This window comes from Jaculus jaculus, unplaced genomic scaffold (genome assembly GCF_020740685.1).
Source record: "Jaculus jaculus isolate mJacJac1 unplaced genomic scaffold, mJacJac1.mat.Y.cur mat_scaffold_34_1_3701052_arrow_ctg1, whole genome shotgun sequence".
Taxonomy (NCBI): Eukaryota; Metazoa; Chordata; class Mammalia; order Rodentia; family Dipodidae; genus Jaculus; species Jaculus jaculus.
The window spans coordinates 2,655,671-2,682,800 of record NW_025423490.1 but is presented as its reverse complement, the minus strand read 5'-3'; positions in this window follow the sequence as shown (position 1 = coordinate 2,682,800).

Below are 27,130 nucleotides of genomic sequence, written 5' to 3'. Positions count from 1 at the left end.
AGGCCAGTAATCTAGAAAATGGCTACAAGGGAGAGAGGAGAGGGTTGGATGTAAGGGGTGGTACTGTGTATATATATATATATATATATATATATATATATATATATATATATATATATATATATATATATACACACACACACACACACACACACACACACGTAGATGGGCAGATTACTGTGGGTGGAATGGTCTAAGCAATGTCAGGTGAAGTGATTGAGTAAAGCAATGTTATAGAGGAGTAATCAAAGTTTAGGATATTTTGAAGAAGCCACATGATAACCTACTGTGGTGGTTTAATTCAGCTGTCCCCCATAAACTTAGGTGCTCTGAGTGCTAGGTTCCCAACTGATGTAAATTGGGAATTAGTGCCTCCTGGAGTGATGTATTGTTGGAAGTAGCCTTGTTGGCATTATAGCCTGTTTCCCTTGCCAGCGTTTGGCACACTCTCCTGTTGCTATGGTCTACCTTATGTTAGCCAAGGGGTGATGTCAACCCTCTGTCATTATTTTTCCCTGCCATTATGGAGCTACCCCTCCAACCTGTAAGCCAAAATAAATCTCTTTTTTTCCCACAATCTACTCTTGGTTGGGTGATTTCTACCAGCAATGCAAACTTGACTGCAACAGTAAAGTGGCACCAAGGAGTGTGATTGCTGCTGGACACCTGACTGTGTGGCTTTGGCCTTTTGGAGCTGATTTTCAAGAAGAATGTGGAAGGATTTTACACCTAGGCCTAAGAGATGCCTGGCAGTGCTGTAAGTACAGCTTGATGGACTATTCTGGTCATAGTTGAAGGACCTGAATGCAGTAAGAACTATGGACTGTGAGACTGGGCTTGTGAAGGTGAGAAAGAGCTTTGCTTAGACTGGGATAGCAGTTTGTGAGGAGCTTTCTCTTTCTGTCCTTCTCTCTAGTAAATAAATAAATATAAATATTTCTTATTAAAAAATAAATAAATAATAAAGAAGGGAAGATCACGACTATGAGACCAACAAATGGAGGGAAAAATAAGCCACAAAAACAAAAACAAAAACAAACAAATAACCAAAAAAATATACACATAAAAAATGGCAGAAACAACAAAATGACTGTGAGGCTACCTTAGGTGACATGGAAATACCCTGCTTAAAAATGAAAAAGATAGAAACAAGTCATTAAGAAAATAAATTAGGGGACTAGAGAGATGGTTTAGTGGCTAAGACACTTGTCTCCAAAGGCAAAGGACCCAGGTTCAATCCCCCATGACCCATGTAAACTAGACGATCAAGTTGGAACATGTCTTTGGAGTTTGTTTGTAATACCCTAAGGCCCTGGCACACCCATTCTCTCCCTCCCCTCTCTATCTGCTTCTCTCTCTCTCAAATAAAAAACTAATAATCAGGCATTCAATAATAAGTCAAATCATCATTCCTTTAATCCCAGCACTTGGGAGGCAGAGGTAAGAGGATTTCTGTGAGTTTGAGGCCACCCTGGGACTACACAGTGAATTCTAGGTCAGACTGGGCCAGATTGAGACTCTATCTTGAAAAAACAAAATAAATTAATTAATAATTAAATTATAATTAAAATATAAAGCAGAAGCCAGGCATGGTGGCACACACCTTTAATTACAGCCCTTGAGAGGCAGAGGTCAAAGGATCACCATGAGTTTATTGCCACCCTGAGAGTACATAGTGAATTCCAGGTCAGCCTGGGCCAGAGTGAGACCCTACTGTGAAAAACCAACATTAATTAATTAACTTAAATTAAAATTAAAAAATATAAAGCAGAAGCTGAGCATGATGGCACACACCTTTAATCTCAGTACTCGAGATACAGACATGGAAGGATCACCATGAGTTTAAGGCCACCCAGAGACTACATAGTGAATTCCAGGTCAGTCTGGGCTGGAGGATGAGAGCAAGACCCTCCTTTGAAAAACAAACTATAAAATGAACTAAAAAAATATAAAATAAGGATTGGGAGATGTCTTAGTGGTTTTGTCTACAAAGCCAAAGGACCCTGGATCAATTCCCTAGAACCCATGTAAGCCAAATACACAAAGGGCACATGTGTCTGGGGTACTCTCCCTGACATCACAATGCCCAAGTGTCTTATCACAATGCTCATCTATAATATCACCATATACAAATATCACAACAAAATGCCAGGGTGTTGCATCACAGTGCCTACTGTGACATTACAATGCCCCACTGTGACATTACCAAGCCCCAATGTGACATAACCATGCCCCACTATGGTATTGCAAAGCTCCACTGTGACATCACAATACCCTACTGTCACATCATACCACCCAGTTGTGACATCACATGGCCAGTGTCACATCAAAATGACTGACAGTGACATAAAAATGCACCATAGTGATATCACAATGCCCTACTGTGACATCACAATGTCCCATAGTCAAATCACAAGGCCACCCTGTGACATAACAGTGTCCCACTATTTTATCACAATGTCAAACCAGATATCCAAGTGTGACATCACACTACCCCACTGTGAAACCACACAGGGGTTGAAGAGATAGCTTAGTGGTTAAGGCACTTGTCTGTGAAACCTAAGGACTCATAAGTAACACTCCAGGTCCCATGTAAGGCAGACACACAGTGATGCAAGTGCACAAGGTCAGACATGCACACAAGGGTAACACAATCTGGAGTTTGATTGCAGAGCCTGGAGGCCCTGGAATACCAATTTTCTTTCTCTTTCATAAAAATCCCAGCCTATTAGGCTTGTCTCAAAAATACATAGCCAACTATCACATAACAGGGCCAAAGTGTGGCATCAGAATGACCCACTGTCTCATCACAATGGTGAACTATGACATGACATTATAGGATTCAACAGCTTCATCAGAATGCCACACTATGATGTAACAAAGCCCTAATGTGAAATGAAAATACAATGCTATGAAATTACAAGGCCCCACCATGATATCCCAGTGTTCTACTGTGACATCACTATTACCTACTATCACATGACAAGGCTCAACTGTGGTATTACAATGCCCCAATGTCTCATAAGAGTGCCCCACTACCTCAAAAATACCTCACTGTCATATCACAATACTCAATTAAGACATCCTAATGCCCAACTATCAAATCACAATGCCCAACTTTTGGCATAAAAATGTAGCACAGTGACACCACAGTGTCCCACAACATAATTTCCCATGACACATAAAAGTTCCCCACAATAGCATCACAATCCCCAACAGTTATATCACAATACCAATCTGTGATATGCCAATAGCACACTGTGACATCACAATGCCCATCTGTCATATCACAATGTCCCAGTCTTTAATCACAATGCTCCAGTCTCATCATAATGCCCCACTTGTCACATCACAAAGAAACACTGTAAAAACACTATACCATTCTGTCACATCACAATGCCCCACTATCACATCTTAGTGCACAAATGTGATATCACCATACACAATTATCACAATTACCCATTGTCACATCACAATGTCCCTCTGTGACATCACAGTGCCCTACTGTGACATCAGCAAACACTACAGTCTCTTGAAAATGCCCCATGTTGATATCACAATGCTTCACTGAGACATCACAATGTTCCATTGTGACATCATGATGCCCAATTGTCACATCACAATAGTCCAGTGTTAGAACATAATGCCCACTGTGACATCACAATACCCTAGTGTGACATCACAAAGCCCCACTGTGATTTCACAAGGACCCACTGTGATATCACAATGCTTCACTGTTTCATCTCAAAGCCCCAGTGTGACATTGTAATTCCACACTATGATATCACAATGGTCCACTGTGATGTCAAATGCCCCACTCTCTCCTCATAATATTCCATTGCGGCATCACACAGCCCCACTGTAGCATCATAATGTCCTATTGTGACATCACAATGCACTATTGTGACATCAAAAAGCCTCACTGTGACTTCACAATGCCCCACTGTGATATCACAATGCCTCACTGTAATATCATAATGCTTCACTATGATATGACAATGCTCCACTGTGTCATCATAATGCCCCACTGTCCTACCACAGTGTTGTATGTGACATCACAATACCCCACTGCCACATCACAGTGTCCAACTGTGACATCATATCCAGCTATGACATCACAATGCTCTGAAGATACATAATATTACCAAACGTGTTCATCACAATGCCCTACTGTGATATCATAATGCCCCACTGTCACATCACAAAGCTCAACTGTGGCATCACAATGACCCACTACATCATTACAAATGCCAGTACTAAATCATAATGCCACACTGTCTCATCACAATACCTGACAGTGAAATACCAATGCCCAAATGTCACAACGCTACTGTCTCATAATGTCCCATTATGACATCACAGACCTGATTTGTAACATCATAATGTCCCAATGTGACATCAAAAAGCACCACTGTAATGTCTCAATGCTCCACTGTGACATCCCAATGATTCATTTTCCAAGACAATGCTAAGCTATGACATATAAATGTTCTGTTATGACATAATAAAGCCAACTAGTTCATTACAATGTGCCACTATAACATAACAATGCCCCAATGTGACATCATATTGTCCCACTGTGATATAACAACGCTTCACTGTGACATAACAATACCCAATGTTGCATGACAATTCTCAGCTGTGTCATTGCAAAACTGAACTGCAACATCATAATGTCCCACTGCGATATCACAATGCTCACTGAGATTTCACAATGCCCCACTGTGGTATCACGATGCTCCACTGTCTCATATTAATGCCCAGGTATGATATCATAATGTTCCCATATGACAAAATGATGTCAAATTGTTAATCACAGAGTCAATATTTGACATCACAATGATAAACTGAATCACTGTAATGTCCCACTGTCACATCACAGAGCTGAATTTTAGCATCATATTGTCTCACTGTGCTATCACAAGGCCCTATTTTGACATCAGAAAGCCCCACTGAGATTTCACAATGCTGACATGTGATATCACAATCCTCCACTGTGAATCACAGGGCTTCACTGTCTCATGATAATGCCCAGGTATGACATTATAATGCTCCCATATGGTATAATAAAGCCAACTTGTTAATGACAGTGCCACACTGTAACATCACGAAGCCCCACAGTGACATCAGTTTTTCACTGTAATATAACAATTCTCCATTGTGACATCACATTACCCAATGTCACAACCCAATGCTCAACTGTGATGTTACAATACCCTATTTTAACATCACAAAGCCCCACTCTGTTTCTGCAATGCCTCACTGACACCACAAAGTGACAGCTATTGTGACATCACATTGCCCCACTGTGATATAACAATGCTACACTGTGACATAACAATACCCAATGTCCCATGACAATATTCAACTGTGTTGTGAAAACATCCAATTGTGACATCACAAAGCCCCACTCTCCTATCATAATATCCACAGTGACATCATAAAGCCCATTGGTACATCACAATGCCCCACTGTGATATCACAGTGCCCAACTGTGACGTCACTGTGGTCACCTATGACATCACAATGACAACATCCTCACAATGCCTCACTGTCTCATCATTGTAGCCAAATGAAATTCCAGTGCTCAACTATCCTATCACAATGCTAACTGTTTCATCAAAATGCACTATAATGACATCATAAACCTCACTTTACTTCACAACACCCAATGATGAAATCACAGTGCTCCAAAATAAATTTACATAATCTCACTATGACATTACAGAACCCCACTGTGACATCACAATACCTTACTATCACATCACCGTGCTCAATATGACATAACTTTACAAGATTGTGACATGACAAACCCCAAATCTGAACTCACAATGCCCCATTGTGACACCACAAAGACCCATTGTGACATCACAGTGTCCCACTGTGAAATTATAATGTCCTACTTTGATATAACAATGTTTGTCTGTGACATCACAATATCCTAATGAGACATCACAAATCCCCACTGTAATTTCACAATGCCCCACTGTGATATCATATTGCCCACATATGACATAATAAAATGAACTTCTTCATCACAGTGCTCCACAGTGATACCACCATGCCCCTTTGTGACATTATAATGTCCCACTGTGATATAACAATGCTCAAATGTGATATTACAATACTGTAATGTGACATTACAAAGCCCCATTGTGATTTCACAGTGCTTCATTGTGATATCACAATGCTCCACTGTTCATCTCAAGACCCCTCTGTGACATCACAGTTCCCCACTGTGATATCACAGAGGTCCATGTGACATCACAGTGCCAGACTCTCTCACCATAATATCCCACAGTGACAGAGCAGAACTGCAACATTATCATGTCCAACTGTGACATAATAATGCCATGTTGTGACATTACAATACTCCATTCTGATTTCAAAAGGTGCCACTGGGACATCACAAGACCCCTTTGTGACATTGCAGTGCCCACTGTGACATCATTATACCCTACTGTGACATCACAGTGTTCATTGTGACATTACAATGACTCACTGTATAATCAAAATGCCTCACTATCTCATCACAGTACCCAGTAGTGAAATTCCAATGCCCAACTGTCATACCACAATGCTCACTGTCTGATCAAAATGTACTATAATGACATCACAAATCCCCTTACTTCACAATGCCCTGCGATGAAATTTCAGTGGTCCATTATGAATCTTAATGACCTCACTGTGACTTTACAGTGCCCCACTGTGATATAACAATGCTCTACTGTGGCATCACAATACCCTAATGTGACATCACAGAGCCCCTCTATGAATTCACAATACCCCACTGGAATATCACAATGCTCCACTGTTCATCACAAAACCCCTCTGAGACATCACAATTCCCACTGATATCAGAGTGGGAATCAGATATCAGATAACAACGCCCCATTGTTACATCACAATGACACACTGTGTTATCACAATGCCCCACTGAGATATCACAGTATCCCATTGTGACAGAACAATGTCCCATTGTGATATAATACTCCACTGTGATATCACAAAGCCCTAATGTGATTTCACAATCACTACTGTTATGCCAAAATGCTCCACTGTTCATCACAAACCTGTCTGACATAACAGATTCCCAATGTGATATCACACTGTCCCACTTTGATATAACAATCCCACTGTGACATTACAGTACACCACTATCACATCACCATGTTCAAATATGACATCTTTATACCATATTATGACATGAAAAAGCCCGACTCTGGGCTGGAGAGATGGCTTAGCAGTTAAGCGCTTGCCTGTGAAGCCTAAGGACCCCGGTTCGAGGCTTGGTTCCCCAGGACCCACGTTAGCCAGATGCACAAGGGGGCGCACGCATCTGGAGCTCGTTTGCAGAGGCTGGAAGCCCTGGCGTGCCCATTCTCTCTCCCTCTATCTGTCTTTCTCTCTGTGTCTGTCGCTCTCAAATAAATAAATAAAGTTTATAAAAAAAATAGAAAAAGCCCGACTGTGACTTCACAGTGCCCTAGTGTCACAGCACAAGCTCCCATAGTTACATCACAAAGCTCCACAGTGACATCACAATGACCCAATCTGACATAAAAAAGATCAATGGTGACATCACAATACCCTAATGTGACATAAATATCCCCACTGTGAAGTCACCATGTCCCACTGATATCAAAATGCTCCACTGTGACATCACAATGACTCACTGTCTCATGATAATATACAGATATTATATCACAATGCTCTCATATAACATAATAAAACAAACTTCATCATTATGCCCAACAGTGACATCATTATGCCCCACTGTGATGTCATATTGGGACACTGTAACATCACAGGGTCACAATGTGATATAATGAAGCTCCAATGTAACATCATAATGCCCAATGTTACATCACCATACTCAACGGTGACATCACAATACCCTATTGTGACATTGCAAAGCCTCACTCTGATTTCACAATGCTGCAGTTTGACACCAGAAAGCCCCATTTTGAATTCACAGTGCACTTCTATGACATCACAATGCCCCACTGGAATATAATAATACTCCTCTGTGACATCACAATAACCCACTGTCCCTTCACCATGCTCAACTATAATGTCAAAATACCTGGTTATGAAAAGACAAAGCACTTTTTTATTTCACAATGCCCCACTGTGACACCACAAAGCTTCATTGTGACATCACAGTACACCACTTTTAAAACACAAATCCCCTTTGTGACATGACAGTGCCCCACTGTTACAGCACAATATCTGATTGTGATATCACAATGCTCCATTCTCTCATCATAATGTCCCACTGTGATATGACAGAGCCGAACTCTGATATAACAGTCTCACTGGGAGGGAATACATGCCTGGTACTGTAAACCTAATCAGAGACCTACGGCAGGGGAGGTCATGAGAATTGGGGGTATAAAGCCTGCTCTTGTCTGGATAAATGCATATATTGCTCTCACCCAGTTGCCTTGAAAGCACTACACTTAATGTTCATATTAATGTTGCTCTCACTTCTGGTTATAGAAGCTTCTCTTTTCAGATGGTGATGACCATTGAGATGACCCAAAAGACAACATAGTGCTGTGAAAAACGTAGAGAGGAGTGTCCAGCACTAAAACATCTCACACCCTCCAAGGCTCAGGGTCCATTACAGAAGAGGTGGTGGAAAGAATGTAAGGCCAAATGAAGAGTACCACTCCTTACATACAACTATCTGGACAGAATTTGGCCTGAATATCAAAGACTTTGTAGTGACTAGCAAAACCCACACAAGACCCTCATAATAGGAGAAAAAGATGACATCAAGTTAAAAGAGAGACTAATGGAGAGAGGAAAGGGCTATACAGAGAGAAGAGTTATGAAGGGGAAAGTGGGGAGGGAAGGAGAGTGGAGGGGAGAGAAATACCATGGTTTGTTGTCTGTAAGTATAGAAGTTGTCTCTCTATATATCTATATTTATATCTATATATCTGTATCTGTATCTGTATCTATATATCTATCTATATCTATCTATCTGTCCCTCAATATAGATAATGTAATATAGATGAACAGAGTAAATGGAAAAGAAAGAAAAATGGACAGAAGTCAGTGATGACTTTGTTACTCATCTAGAGAGGTCAGTCACAGATTTTCCATCTCCTTTGCGGATAGAAATAAATGACTAATTAATAACACCTTAAAGCACCCTACAAAAAGTAGCTGATGGGAGGGAAGTTGCTTATTTTGGCTTACAGTCTCAAGGGGAACTTCATGGTGGCAGGGGAAAGATGGTTGAGCAGAGACTGGACATTACCCCATTTGCTAGCATCAGGCTGATAACAGCAGCAGAACAGTGAGCCCAATTATATCAATGGGGATCTGGCTATAACACTCCTAAGCTAAATCCCCAAAATAAACCTCATCCAGCAAGGATTCACCTCCCAAACTTCTATCAGCTGGGAAGCAAAGACTAAGAACACATAAGTTTATAGGGACACCTGGTTCAAACCAGCCAATACTTTAAAATCACACCAAAGAAGTGTCACAATCTGAAGCCAAGGGACAAACAAAATTAAACCTTATTCTGCTAAATTAAGCCCACTCTGCTAAAAGTGAAGATCACATATAGGAGAGGGGTAGGGAATTATCATGGTTTATTGTCTATAAACATGGAAGGATCCAACAATAAAAAAATAATAAAATAGGTAAGAAAAGACAAAGAAATACCTGGTTATGACAAGACAAAGCCCTTTTCTTATTTCACAGTGCCCCACTGTGACACCACAAAGACTCATTGTGACATCACAGTGCACCACTTTTAAAACACAAAGGCCCTTTGTGACATGACAGTGCCCAAATGTTATATCACAGTACCTGACTGTGATATCACAATGGTCATCTCTGACGTCACAATAACCAACTGTATCATTGCAAAGCCCATGTTCATATCACAATGCATTACTGTCTCATCACAATACCCACCAGTGAAATCCCAATCCCCAACTGTCGCATCACAATGCTTAAAAATCCACCGTAGTGACACCACAAATACCTACTTTTATTTCACTACATTCCATGATGAAATGACAGTGCTATACTATGAATTTTCATAACTTCACTGTGACATTACAGTGCTCTGCTGTTACATCACAATATCCCACGTTCAAATCCTAATGCTCAACTGTGATATCACAATACCCTATTGTCACATTACAACGCTCCATTGTAATTTCAAAATGACCCACTGTGACAACACAATACCCTACTGTGATATAACAATGCTTCTCTGTGATATCACAATACCCTAATGTGACATCAAAACCTGCAATGTGATTTCACAATCCCCCACTGTGATATCACAATTCTTAACTGTTCATCACAAAGCCCCTCTGTGACATCACAATGCTCCACAGTCTCGTCATAATGTCCCACTGTGATATGACAGAGCTGAACTATAATATCATTAATCTCCCACTGCCATGTCACAATGCCCTATTATGATAGCAGAATCCCCACTGAGATTTCACTATATTCCACTGTGACATCCCAATGACTCACTTCTTCAGGATAATGTCCAGATATGACATCACAATGCTCTCATATGACATAATAAAACTATCTTGTCCATCACAATACTGCACTGTCACATCACCATGCTCAACATTGATGTCACAATACCCTACTGTGACATCACAGTGCTCAGCTGTGACATCACAATGACCCATTGTATAAACATAATGACTCACCGTCTCATCACAATACTCAACAGTGAAGTTCCACTGCCCAACTGTAACATCACAATGCTCACAGTCTGATCAAAATGTAGAGTAGTGACATCAGAAATCCCCACTTTACTTCACAATGCTCCAAGATGAAATCACAGTGCTCCCCTATGAATTTACATAACCCCAATGTGACAATACAATGCCACACCTTGATATCACATTGCCCACATTGCCCCATCCTGACATCACTGTGTCCCACTGTAATAACAATGCTCCACTGTCACATCACTATGCTCAATTGTGATCTCACTATGCCTTATGGTGACATCACAAAGCCCTAGTATGATTACACAATGCCCCATTGTGACATCACAGTGCCCCAGTGTGACATCACCATGCCCCACTGTGATATAACAATGCTCAACTCTGACATCACAATACCCAAATATGGCATCACAAATGCAACAATACCCTATTGTGATATCACAAAACCCCACTCTGATTTCACAATGCTGTACTGAGAAACCACAAATCGCCACTGTGATATGCTAATGTTCCACTGTTCATCACAAAGCCCCTTTGTGACATCATGACTCCCAACTTTGATATCACAGTGGTCTACTGAGACATCCCAATGCCCCACTCTCTCATCATAATATCTCACTATGACATCAGAGAGATGAACTGCAACTTCATAATTTCCCAGTGTGACATAACAATGCTCTATTGGGACATCAAAAAGTCCCACTGTTGTTTCACAATGCCGTACTCTTACATCACAATGCCCCATAGTGACATCACAATGACTTGCTGTCTTATGGTAATACCCAGCTGTGAAATCACAATGCTACCATATGACATGGTAAAACAAACTTGTTCATCATACTGCCCCACAGTGACATCACATGGCCCCACTGTGACATCCCAATACTCAATATCCAATCACAATGCTCATCTGTGACATCAGAATACCCACTGTGACACCACAAAGCACCACTGTGATTTCAAAATGCCTCACTGATACCACAAAACCCACTGTGACATCACAGTGACCCCCATGATATCACAATGCCCACAATGATATAACAGTGCTTCCCTGAGACATCACAAAGTCCCACTGTGATTTCACAATGCCCCACTACTCAGCATAAAACCCCTGTGTGACATCAGAACTCCCCAATGTGACTGTGATATCACAATATTCTAATGTGAAATCACAAAACCCCAATGTGATATAACAATGCTCCAATGTGATATCACAATACATAATATGACATCACAAGGTTCCACTGCGATATCACAGTGCCCCACTGTGATAACACAATACTCCACTATTCCATTGTTCATCAAGAAGCCCTACTATGATATCACAATTCCCCACTGTGATATCACAGAAGTCCACTGTGACATCACAATTCTCCACTCTCTCATGATAATGTCCCACTGTGACATAACTGTATTCCCATATTTTCCCATTGTGACATCACACTGCTCTACTGTGACATCATAAAGTCCCACCGTGATGTCACAATGCTAGATTGTGACATCACAATGACTCAATTTCTCATAATAATGCCCAGCTATGACACCATAATGCATGAATATGACATAATGAAACATCTTTCTCATCACAATGTCTCACTTTAATGTAACAATGCCCCAATGTGCTATCATATTGCCCTGCTGAATTACCACACTGTCCCACTGTGAAATAAAAATGCTCCAATGTGACATCACAATATTATAATCTGACATCACAATGCCCCACTCTGATTATGGAATGCCCTATTGTGATACCACAGTGCTCCACTGTTCATTGCAAATCCACCCTGTAACAACACAGTTCCTCACTCTGATATTACAGTGGTCTACTGTGATATCACAATTCCTAATGTGATATCATAAAACTCCACTGTGATTTCACAATGCCCTACTGTTATATCACAAGTCTCCGCTTTTCATCATAAAGCCCCACTGTGACATCACAATTATCCACCTTGATATCACAGTAGTCTGCTGTGACATCACAATGTTCCACTATCATCATAATGTTCCACTGTGACATTACAGAACTGAACTTTGACATCATAATGTCCCACTGTGATTTCACAAAGCCCCATTATGACATCAAAGACACCCACAGAGATTTCACAATGCTGCACGGTAATATCACAATTCTCCACTGTGACATCACAATGACTCACTGTCTCACGATAATGCCTAAGTATTACATCATAATACTCCCATATGACATAAAAATACCAACTTTTTAATCATAATCATAATGTCTCACTATGACACCACATCGCACCACTGAGATATCAGTGACCCACTGTGATATAAAAATGCTCCAGTGTATTATTATAATACCCCACTGTCACATAATCATGCTCATCTGTGAAGTCACAATATCCTATTGTTACATCACAAAGCCCAACTTTTATTATACTATGCCCCATGTGACACCACAAAGCCACTTTGTGACTAAACATTGCCCCTCTGTGAAATCACAATACCTAATATGACATAACAAAGCCCCATTGTGATTACACAATGCCACAATGTGATATCATAATTCTTCACTGTTCATCACAAAGCCCCTCTGTGACATCACAATTTCCCACTGATATCACACAGGTCCACTGTGACATCACAGAGTTCAACTATAGCTTTATAATGTCCCACTGTGACATCACTGTGTCCTACTATGACATCACAAATCCCCAGGGTGATTTCAAAATGCTCCATGGTGACATCACAATAAACAACATCTTATCACAATGCTCAACCGTGATGTCACAATACCCTATTGTAACAGTGCAAAGCTCCACTCTGATTTCACAATGCCACACTGTAACACCACAAAGCCCCCATTGTTACATCACAGTGCCCCACTGTGATATCACAGTGCCCCACTGTAATATAACAATGCTTACTGTGACATCACAATAGCCTAATATGACATCACAAAGCCCTATTGTGTTATTACAATGCTTTACTGTGAAATTGAAATGACTTTTATTGTAATGGTAATCCTAGCTATGACATCACAATGCTTCCATATGACATAATAAAGCCAAGTCGTTGATCAAAATTCCCCACTGTGACATCACAGTGTCCCACTGTTATATAACAATACTCCATTGTTACATCACAATGCCCAAAGAGTCACATCCTTATGCTCACTGTCTGATCATTTTGTACCATAGTGATATCACAGATCCCATTTACTTCACAATGTCAAATGGTATTATCACAGTGCTCCACTATGAATTTACATAAACTCACTGTAACATCACAATTTCCACGTTTGTCACTACATTGCCCTACTTTGATATCACAGTCTCCTACTGTGATATAACAATGTTCCACTGTGACATCATAATATCATACTATCACATCACCATGTTCAACTGTGAAAACACAGTACCTTATTTGACATCATAAAGTCACACACTGATTTCACAATGCCCCACTGTGACAAAACAGTACCACATTTTGTCATCATAGTGCCCCACTGTGGCATCACAAGGCTTCATTTTTATATAAAAATACTCCACTATAACATCAAAATACCCTAATATGACATAACAATACTCAACTGTGATGTCACAGTACTCTATTGTGAATTTTCATTACTGCAGTGAGACAACACAAAGTCCAATTGTGGCATCACAGTACCCCACTGTGACATCAAAATGTGCAACTGTGATATAACAATGTTCCATTGTTACATCACAATACCATAATATGACATCACAAATTCCCATTGTCAGTTTACAATGCCCCACAGTGATAACACAATTCTCCACTGTTCATCAAGAAGCCCCACTGTGATATCACAGAGGTTCACTGTGATATCACAAGAACCCACTCTCTCACCATAATGCCCCACTGTTTCATCACTGAGCTGATCTGTAACATCACAATGCCCTGTCATGTCATTATAAAGCCCCACTGTGATTTCACATTGCCCCTAGGAGTTATAACATTGTCACACTGTGATATAAAAATGCTCCATTGAGACATTACAATACCCAATGTCACATCACAATGCTCAGATATGACCTCATAGCACCCTATTGAGACAACATAAAGCCCCACTCTGTTTTCACAGTATCACACTGTGACACCATAAATCCACATTGTGACATCACATTGCCATACTGTGACATCACAATGCCCCACTGTGATATAACAATAGTCCAATGTAACATCACAATACCATAATGTGACAAAAAGCCCCACTTTGCACAATGCTGCAGTATATTACTCCAGTGATCCACTGTTCATCCCAAAACCCCTGTGTGATCTCACAACTCCCCAATGTGATATTACAGTGGTCTACTGTGATATCACAATACCCCATTGTCATGATAATGTCCCACTGTCACATTACAGAGCTGAACTGTAACTTCATAATGTCCCAGTGTGACATCACAATGTCCTATTGTGGCATTACAGTGCCCAACTGTGATTTCAAAATGCCCCACTATGATATCACACTGACTCATTCTTTCAGGACAATGCCCAGCTATGATATCAAATTGCTACCTTATGACATAATAAAACTAATTTGTTCATCAAAATACCTCACTGTAACATAACAATGCCTCACTGTGACATCATTGTGCCCCATTGTGATGTAACAGTGCTCCACTGTGACCTCACAATACCCAATGTCACATCACAATGCTCAACTATGACATTTCAATACCATATTTTGACATCAAAGCCCCATTCTGATTTCACAATGCCACACTGTGACACCACAAACCCCATTGTGACATCACAATGACCCACTATGACATCACAATTCCAAACTGTGATATAACAATGCTCCTTTCTGACATCACAATGACTTCCTGTCTCAAGATCATGCCCTGCTGTTAATGTCACAATGCTTCACATGACATAATAAAACCAAATTGTTCATCTAAATGCCACACTAGGACATCAAAATGCCCCACTGCGACACCATGGTATACCACTGTGATATAACAATATTCTACTGTGATATCACAATACCCAATGTCACATCACAATGGTCAACTGAGTTGTCACAATTACCTATTTTGACATCACCAAGCTCTACTCTTCTTTCACAATGTTGCAATGTTACACCACAAAGCATAGTTGTGAAATTATAGTAAACCACTGTGACATCACAATGCCCCACTGTGATACAACAATACTCCAATATGACATCAGAATACCATAGTATGACATCACAAATCCCCACTTTGATTTCAGAATGTCCCACTGTGGTAATGCCATACTCCAGTGTTCATCAAGAAGACCCTCTGTGATATCAAAATTCCCCATTGTAATATCTCAGAGTTCCACTGTAGCATCACAATCCCCTACTCTCTCATCATAATGCCCCATTGTAAATCACAGAGCTGTACTGTAATATCATAGTATCTCACTGTGACATCACAATACCCTGTTGTGACATCAAAAAGCCCCACGGAGATTTCATAATGCCCCACTGTGGTATCACATTTTCTCACTGTCTCATGATAATGCCAAGCTATGACATCACAATGCTCCCATATAACATAATAAAACCAACTTGTTCATCATAATGTCCCACTGTAACATAACAATGTCCCACTGTGACACCACAGTGTCCCTTTGTGATATAATAATGGGCCAATGTGGTGTCATAGTACCCAATGCTGAATCACAATGCTCAACTGTGATATCACAATAAAGTATTGTGACATCACAAAGCCCCAATTTGACTTCATGATGACCCACTGTGACACCACAAAGTCCCATTGTGATATCACATGGACACACTGTTACATCCCAATGCCCAACTGTGATATAACATTTCATTGTGACATCACAATAGCCTAATTTGACATCACAAAGCCTCATTGTGATTTCACAGTGCCCCACTCTCATATCACAATCCTCTGTGAAATCACAATTACTCACTGTCTCATGATAATGCCCAGCTATGACATTACAGTGCTCCCATATGATAAAATAAAACAAACTTGCTATGAATTTTAGTGCTATGAATTTCCCCCTGATTTCCACCTTCATTGTGTCCCATAAGTTTTGTTAAGATGTATTCTCATTGTCATTCATTTCTAGAAGTTTCACGACTTCATTTTTTCTTTTGTCCACTACCCATTTATTATTTAAGAGTTTGTTGTTCAGTTTGCAGAACCTAATGGGATTTCTGTCACATATTTTGATGTTAATTTCTAGCAATACAGCATTGTGAACTGATATTATGCAGGAAATTATGTTGATCTTCCTAAGTATATGAAGGCCTTGCTTAGGAACCAGAATATGATCTCTTTTAGAGAAGGTTCCATGGGCTGCTGAGAAGAATATGTAGTCTGTGGATTTTGGGTAAAATGTTAGGTAGATGTCTGTTAGGTCTAATTGGTCTATGGTTTTGTTGAGATGTTTCACTTACCTGTTAATTTTCTGTTTGGATGATCTATTGCTGATAGTGCAGTATTGAAGTCCCCAACTATGATGGTCTTGGTGGTTATTTCTGTTTTGTTGTCAAGTCGGTTTTGTTTTATGAATTGTGGTGCCCCTGTGTTTGGTACATAAAGGTTGATGATTGTGATATCCTCTAGTTGGATCGTTCCCTTGATAAGTAGGGAGTGGCCTTCTTTGGTTACTTTTCATTTGAAGTCTATTTTATCCAATATTAGTATAGTTCCCCTGCTTGTTTCTTATTTCCATTTGCTTGGAATATCATTTTCCACCCTGATGAGGTATCTGTATTAAATGGTGAGGTGAGTTTCTTGAAGACAACAGATTGAGGCATCTAATTTTCTGATCCTTTTTTTTTTGTATTGTTTTGTTTGTTTGTTTGTTTGTTTTTGTGTTTTTTAAATTTTTATTAGCATTTTCCATGATTATAAAAAAATAATTCCATGGTAATTCCCTCCCTCTACCCCCCCCACTTTCCCTTTTGAAATTCCATTCTCCATCATATTACCTCCCCATCACAATCATTGTACTTACATATATACAATACCAACCTATTAAGTACCCTCCTCCACCCTGTTAGCTTATGTTTCTTCATGGGTGAATTAAGGCCAGTGATATTTAGGGTAAGTACTGTGTGGTTTTATTTATTCCCTGCCATATCATTGTGGTTTATGTGGTTTGGTGTTTTCTTGGACTTTGTGGGTTTTGTGTCTTCTCTGAATTTGGTTATTGTGATCTGCTTCTTATATGCACTTGAGTTAGATTATTTGATTCTTCCGTGTGGAGAATTCCATAGAGTTCTCTGTGCAGATTTGACTTTGTGTTCATATATTTGTAGAGCTGAGTTTTGTCATGGAATATTTTATTTCACTATCTATTGTGAGGGAATTTTTGCTTGATAGAATAGTTTGGGTTGGAAGCCATACGTTCTTAGACTTTACAGTATTCCATTCCAGGCCCTTCTAGCTTTCAGTGTTTCCAGTGAGAAGTCTGAAGTAACTCTGATGGAGTTAACATAATATGTAATGTGTTGTTTATTCCTACCTGCTTTTCAGAATTTCTCTTTGGTATCAATGTTTAGAGTCTTAGTGACAATATGTCTAGCAGAGTTTTTCCTTTGGTCCAGTCTGCTTGGAGTTCTGTTAGCTTCTTGTATCTTGATGGACCTTTCTTGAGAGGGAGTGACAAAGTTTTCTTTGATAATTTTGTTGAATGAGTGCTCCGGCCTTTGGTCTGAACTTCTTCCCATTCACGTATTCCCATGATCAAAATGTTGGGGCATTTCTTAAATGTATCTCACAGTCCCCTTATATTCTGTTCACAGATGTTTTGAACTTATTGAAACTGTTGGACTCCCAGACTGTTTCTTCCATTTTGTCTTCCAGTTCTCAGTTTCTAGCCTTCATATGGTTGACTCCATTATTGAGAACTTCTATAGAGTTTTGCGCTTGTTAAATTTGGTCTGTATGTTCTACTACTTTTTTATGGATAGTTTCCATCCCTCTGTCTACTTCCTTTTTCATGTCATTTTCTGATTTTATTAATGCTTCTTGGAATTCATCCTTGCATTTCTTTATGTTTTCATTGAGCTTAGCCAGATGGTTATTGAGGTCATCTTTTTTTTTTCTACTGTGATATAATAATGGTCTAAAATGACATCATAATGTCCTACTCTCTCATCCTAATGTCTCATTGAGATTTCCCAATGCCCCATTGTGATATCACAATGGCTCACTGCATAATTGTAATGCCAGCTATGACAGCACAATGTTTTGATATGAGGTAATAAAACCAACTTGCACATCACAATGCCTCATTGTGGCATCACCATGCTGCACTGTGACATCAAATTGCCCCACTCTGACATCAGTGTCCCAATGTGATGTAACACTGCTTCACTGTGATATCACAATACCCAATATCACATCACAATGCTTAACTGTGAAATCACACTACCCTGTTGTGACATCACAAATGCCCATCTGAATTCACAATTCTGTACCATGACACCCCAAAGCCCCATTTTGACATCACACTGCACCACCATGACATTAAAATGCCACACTGTGATATAACAATGACCCACTGTGACATCACAGTACTCTAATATATCACAAATACCCACTGTGATTTCATAATGTCCTATGATAATACAATGCTCCCCTGTTCATCACAAAGCTCTTCTGTGACATCACAATTCCCCACTCTGATATCACAGTGGCCTACTGTGATATCACTGTGCTCCACTATCTCATCAAAATGTCTCACTGTAACATCACAGACCTAGACTGTCACATCATAATGTCCCAGTGTGACATGAAAAAGCCCCACATTATTTCACAATGCCCCACTGTAACATCACAATAAATCACTGTCTCCTGATAATGCTCAGGTATGATATAACAGTGCTCACATATCACATAGTGAAACCAAATTATTCATCACAAAGCATCCAACTGTAATGTAACAATGGTCTACTATGACATCATAATAGCCAATGTCACATCATAATACTCAATTGTGACATAACAACACCCTATTGTGATATTATAAAGCCCCACTTGCCTATCGCAATACCACAGTGTGACACCCTAAAACCCCCTTGTAACATCACAGTGCACCACTGTGTCATCCCAATATCCCACTATTATATAGCAATGCTTCACTGTGACATTACAATACCCTAATGGGCATCTCTCAGTGTTAGCATGTCCTGCTATCAAAGTCAATGGACGATTGCAACATTCAGTTTCCACTAAGGTCCAATAGCAAGCCAAGAGCTATCCCTCAAAGGGAGAATAATTGTCTGCAGGTAATGGCAGGGCCTTGCTCCAAAATCCCAAGGGCCTCCATTGTGATTCTCTCATGGGGGCCTGCCAAAGACACCAAACAGCATCCCTATCTGCCACTGACACCTCAAGTACCATCAGATCTGCTGGATAATACAGTCCAAGGGGCAGAGCATCCTGCACAGCAGCCTGGACCTGTTGAAGAGCCTTCTCTTGTTCCAGGCCCCAGTGAAAACTAGTAGCTTTCCAAGTCACCTAGTATATGAGATGGAATAAGACACCCAAGTGAGGAATGTGTTGTCTCCAAAGTCCAAATAGGCCCACTAGACATTATGCTTCTTTCTTATTGGTAGGAGGGGCCAAATGCAACAACTTATCCTTCGTGTTAGAAGGAATATCTCTGCATGCCCCACACCACTGAACTCCTAGAAATTTCACTGAGGTGGAAGGTCCTTGAATTTTGGATGGATTTATTTCCCATCCCCCGATGCACAAATGCTGTACCAGCAATTCCAAAGTGGTTGCCACCTCCTGCTCATTTGACCCAATCAGCATTATGTCATCGATATAATGGACCAATGTGACACTCTGTGGGATAGGTGATCAACATCCCTGCAAACTAAGCTATAACACAGGGCTAGATAATTAATTTAACTTTGAGGTAAAACAGTAAAGGTGTACTGCTGATCATGCCAGCTGAAGGCAAATTGCTTCTGGTGGTCCTTATGGACAGGTATGGAGAAGAAAGCATTCCCAAGAGCAACCAGGACCCAGAAGATAGGTTAATCTGCTCAAGTAAAGAAACCACATCTGGTACAGCAACTACAATTGGAGTCACCACCTGATTAAGTTTCCAATACACCACTGTCATTATCCAGGATCCATCTGTCTTCTGAACAGGCCAAATAAGGGAGTTAAAGGGAGATGTGGTGGGAACCACCACCCATGCATCCTTCATGTCCTTTATAATGTCACTAATTTCTCAAATCCCACCAGGGATGCAGTATTGTTTTTGATTCACTATTCCCTGGCGGTGGGAACCTCAATGGCTTCCATTTAGCCTTTCCAACCATAATATCCCTCATTCCACAAGTCAGGTAACCAATGTGTGTGTTCTGCCAACTCCTAAGTATATTTATCCCAATTATGCATTCTGGGGCTGGGGAAATAACTACAGGGTGAGTTCTGGGACCCACGGGACCCACTGTCAATTACCTCAAGATCCAGTTGTACCCATTGCATCTAAATCACCTAATGCAGCGACTGTAGCTCCCATTGTGAGGTCTTCTTTCCATAAAAGACCAATGATATGGGCCTTTTAGGATACTGGTACAACCCTCACAAATCTGTTTCTTGTAGTCTTAGTGAAAGGCCCATCTGTATGCTCCCATTGTGGGGGCAAAGATGAGTTTACATGACAAATCCACTCCAGCATTCCAAGTTCTCTGAGCTTTTTAATCCCTTCATCAACATTAAGCCAAAGGATATCAGGCAGTTCAAGCTCATTCACAGTGGGTCAACCAATCAAATAAACTCTTGACAACCCTTCCAACTGCACAAGTGCAGTGTTAAATCTAAAATTTCTGTTCAATGGGCCTATTTCAGTAAATTCAACTTGGTCTAATCTTATGTTCCTTCCTCCATCATCCCACACCCTTAAAATCCATTCCCACACACATTCTTCATGTTTCTGCCTGCACAATTTAGAAAAATCCTAAAGTTCTTTAGGGGTATACCTCACCTCCTCTTGTGTCATATTTTCTATCTCACCTTTAGGGGCCTGTCTAGCCTTATGTCTGGTTATAGGCCTAGAGGAAAACATGAGTGGGAACTGAGAAGCACCAGAACCTCCTGCTGATTCCTCAAAGAGGGATTAATTCCCTCAGGCAAGGGCAGGGAGGCTAATACTTCATGTTGTGGACTTGGGGATACAACTACTGCTAAGGGAAGGGAGGTCATAGCTTCATCCAAAACAACTTCTTCAGAATCTGACACTTCAGTGTCCCCAGGTTCTTCAGGGTCTTCTCACACATCACCATTCCAAGTCACAGGATCCCAATCTTTTCCAATCAATGCCCTCATTTTAACTTCTGATAGCTGGTGAGGCTGGGACTTGAGTTTACTTTGCAAGTTAGCCAATCTTACTTTGAGAGCTTGGGTTTTGTTTTCTTTAACCTGACCCTGGTTCTGGCTAGAGAGGAGACTTTCCTCCAGGGCATCCTTAGAAACCTTGAGATCATGTACATGGGTCTTAAGCTTAGGATTTTCCTTTTGAGTTTCTGCTGTTCCTTCACTAGTTTTTCCAGAGATGCTCAATGCAACCAACCAGCCTCATAATTGGTCTTACTTTTCCACAAATATTCAAATGTTGTAAATTAAGTCACTAAATTCCTTGCTCTTCATATGACATGACTCAGGATCACTAAGTACATCTATCTCACAGAGTTCTTTAAATAGTGTACACCATGGATTATTAGTGTCCTCCTTATTTCCAGTAAAAGCACTCTCCTTATCACCAGGAGGGCCTTAAATAGCATTGAAGTTGGAAAGCCAACCCCAGATAGCACCAAGCCCAATAGAGAAATTCGTCCTTACAATTCTGTTTCTCTAGAACCACTCCTGGTACCAAAATCTGTATTAGTCAGTGTTGTGTAGAGTAACAGAACTGCTAGAATGAATTATTTTAAAAAGGAAATTTATTGGATTAGCTTACAGTAGTCCAATAGCAGTTGCAGGCTCAAGAATTAAGGAACCTGGTTTCTGCTCAGTCCACGTGGCCAGATGCCTCAGCAGTCCAGATCCAACACTGAAGATGGTTCCAGAAGGCCTGGATTTCTGTGGATTACTAAACAGATCAAGTTGACAGCACCTTAAATATCACATGCACTATGATGTTACAATGTTCCATTGTGACATCAAAATGACTCACTGCCTCATGACAATTCCCAACTATGACATCACAATTTTCCCATATGACATAGTAAAACCAACTTGTTAATCACAATTTCCTACTGTGACATCACAGTGTCCAATTGTGAGTAACAACGCTCCACTGAGATATCAAAATATCCACTATCACAACTCGATGTTCAACTGTGATGTCACAACTAACCACTGTGATATAACAATACTCCACTGTGAAGATACAATATCCTAATGTGACTCACAAAGCCCCACTGTGATTTCACAATGCCCCACTGTTCATGACAAATTCTCCTAGTGACTAGTGTGTGATATCACAGTGGTCTACTTTGACATCATAATGCCCCACTCTCCCATCATAATATCCCACTGTGACCTCAGCAAGCTGAAAGTTAATATCATAATATTCCAGTGTAACATCACAGTACCCTGTGGTAACATGACGAAGCCAAATGTGATTTTGTTATGCCCCAGAATGCGGAATCCCCAAAGACTGCTAAGAGAGTCAGATATGTATACAACATCAAAGAGTTTTATTTTGGGCTTAAGCTCAGACTCTTGACTTCACCAATACAGTGGATCTGTACAAGAGCCCTGATCAGCAGGGGGGCTGGGGTTTTTTTTTTTTTATAGGGATTTGAACAAAGAAGCATGGAGAAGTAGGGGAATGGTTATATGATTGGTTGATTTAACTGCACTTGCATTTTTTTTTCTTACAGGCTTAGGACACTGGTGGGCAAAGCTGGTGGACAGGGGGCTAGGGGGATTCCAAGCAGATTAGGTAACCTTTATTGTGATTGGCTATGTGTATTTGAGGAACTTTAAGCAAACTTATCTATGACCACAGTAATGCATGGTGCAGACAGTCTGTTCCCTTATCAGGAAACCTACCTTGCTGGGAAGCAGAAACGTAGGCCTATTGATGATTCTGAGGCCTATCATGGCTTCCTGAGTCCTTCAATTTCATAGTGTACCACTGTGACATGCTGTTGCATACTCCACTGTGACATCACAATACTTAAAGTCACATCATAATTCTCAGCTGTGATATCACAATATGCTATAATGATATCACAATGCCCAACTCTGATTTTACAATGACACATTGTGATACCACTAAGCCCAATTGTGATATTACCATACCACACTTCGTCATCACAATGCCCCACTGTAATATAATAATGTTCCACAGTGACATCACAATACCCGAATGTGACATCATAAAGCCACACTATGTTTTCACAATGCTCCACTGTGACATCACAATGACTCATTGTCTTATGATAATGCCCGACTATGCCATCACAATGCTCCCATATGACATAATAAAACCAAGTAGTTCATTACAATTCCAAATAACGTTGCCAAACTGTGACATCACAGTTCCCCACTGTGATATAACAATGTTCCACTGTGACATCAGAAAACCCTATTTTGACATCATAAAGGCCCACAGTGATTTCACAATACCCAGCTATTCATCACAAAGCCCCTCTATGACATAACAATGCCATATTGTGACATCACACAGGTCCACTGTGACATTGCAATGCACCAATCTTTCATCATAATGTCCCACAGTGACATCACAATGCCATATTGTGACATAAAGCAGCATCACTGAGATTTCATAATGCCCCACTGTGATATCAAAATGACTTACTGTTTCATGATATATACCAACTATGATATCACAATTTTCCAGTATGACATAATAAAACCAACTTGTTCATCACAATTCCCCACTGTGACATTAATGTCCAATTGTGTGTAACAAAGTTCCACTGTGATATCACAATGCCCACTATCACATCTTAATGCTCAACTGTGATGTCATGATTAACCTCTGTGATATAACTATGCTCCACTGTGAAGATACAAAATCCTAATGTGACATCACAAAGCACCACTGTGATTTCAAAATGTCCCACTGTTCATAAAAAAGTCACCCTGTGACATCAAAATTAACCACTGTGATATCACAGTGGTCTACTTTGATATCACAATGCCCCACTCTTTCATCATAATATCCCATTGTGACCTCAGAGCTGAAATTAAATACCATAATGTTCCAGTGTAATATCACAATTCCTTATTGTGACATCACAGTGGCCCCACCCTGATTTCACAATGGCTCACTGTGACAAAAAAAGCACCAATGTGATAACACAATGCCACACTGTGACATGACAATTTCCCACTATGATATAAGAATGCTCCACTGTGACATGACAATAACCTATTGTGACGTCACAAAGCCTGACTTATTTCACAATGCAGCAGTGTGACATAACAATGACTCATTGTCTCATCTTAATGCCCAGCTATAATATCACAATGCTCCTATATGACATAATAAAACCAACTTGTTCATCAAAATGCTCAACTGTAACATAATAATACCCTACTGTGACATCACTTTCCCCACTGTTACATTACACTTCACACTATGATATGACAGTGTTCTACTGTGACAACAAAATACCTCACTGTCACATAACAATGCTCATCTGTGATGTCACAATAACCTGTTTGTGACATCACAAACTCTTCTATGATTTCACAGTGCCCAATACCAAAAAGCTGCATTTTGACTTCACAGTGCCTCATCGGGACATCACAGTGATTCCATGTGATATAGAAATGCTCCACTGTGACATCACAATACTCTAATGTGAAATCACAAAGCTCCACTGTAATTTTACATTTTACCATTGTGATGTCACAGTGCTCCACTGTTCTTCACAAAGGCCCTCTGTGAAATCTAGATTCCCCATTGTGATACCACAGAGGTCCATTGTGACATTCCAATGCTCACTCTCTCATCATAATGTCCCACTGTGACATCAAAAGGCCCTATTGTGACATCAAAAAGGCCCACTGATATTTCTTGATGTCCCTCTGCAATATCACAGTGCTCCATTGTTTATCACAAAGCTTCTCTGTGGCAACTCCATTAACCACTATGATAACACAGTGGTCTACTGTGACATCATAATTCTCTACTCTCACCATTATGTCCCACTGTGACATCACAGAACTGAACTGTAACATCATAATGTCACACTGTGATATCACAATGCTGTATTGTGACATTAAAAAAGGTGCCAGTGAGATTTCACAATGCCTCACTCTGATATCAACATGCTCCATTGTGACATTATAATGACTCACTTTCTCATGGTAATTCCCAGATATGGCATCAAATGCTCCCATATGACATAGTAAAACAAACTTATTTATCAAAATGCCCAACTGTAACATAACAAGGTCTCACTGAGACGTCACATTGCCCCAGTTTCACATTACAGTGTTCCATAATATAACAATGCTCTACTATGACATCACAATTAAGCTCTGTGATATGACAATGCACCACTATGATGATACAGTATCCCAATGTGACATCACAAAACCCGGCAGTGTTGTCACAGTCCCCACTGTGATATCACAATGCTCCACTATCCATCACAAAGCCTCTCCATGACATCACAATTAACAACTCTGATATTACAGTTATCTACTTTGATAGCACAATGCCCCAGTCTCCCATCATAATGTCTCATTCACTGTGACCTCACAGAGTTGAAATGTAACATCATAATGTTCCAGTGTAACACCACAATGCCCTATTGTGACATCACAAAAACCCACTGTGATTTCAGAATGCACAAGTGTTACATCTCAGTGACTCAATGTCTCATGATAATGCCCAGTTATGACATCACAATGCTCCTATACAATGTAGTAAAACCAACTTGTTCATCAAAATTCCCAACTGTAACACAAAAATGACCCCCTGTAACATCATATCTCCCCACTGTGACATTAAAGTGTCCCACTCTGATATAACAGTGCTCCATTGAGACATCACAATGTCTGTGATATAACAATGCTCTTACATGATGATACAATATCCTAATGTGATATGGCAGAGCTCCACTGTGATTCCATAGTGCCCCACTGTGATATAACAATGCTCATCTGTGACAGCACAATGACCCACTGTATCATCACAAAGCCCAATGTCTAATAACAGTGCCTCGCTGTCTCCTCCTAGTTCCCAATAGTGAAATGCCAAAGCCCAAGTGTTGCATCACAAAGTTCACTGTCTGAAAAAAAGGCACCAAAGTGACATCAAAAATTCCCACTTTTACATAACAACGTCCCATGAAGAAATCACAGTACTCTATAATAATTTCAATAACCTCACTGTGACATCACAATGCCCCGCTGTGCCATTATAGTATTCCACTATTATGTAACACA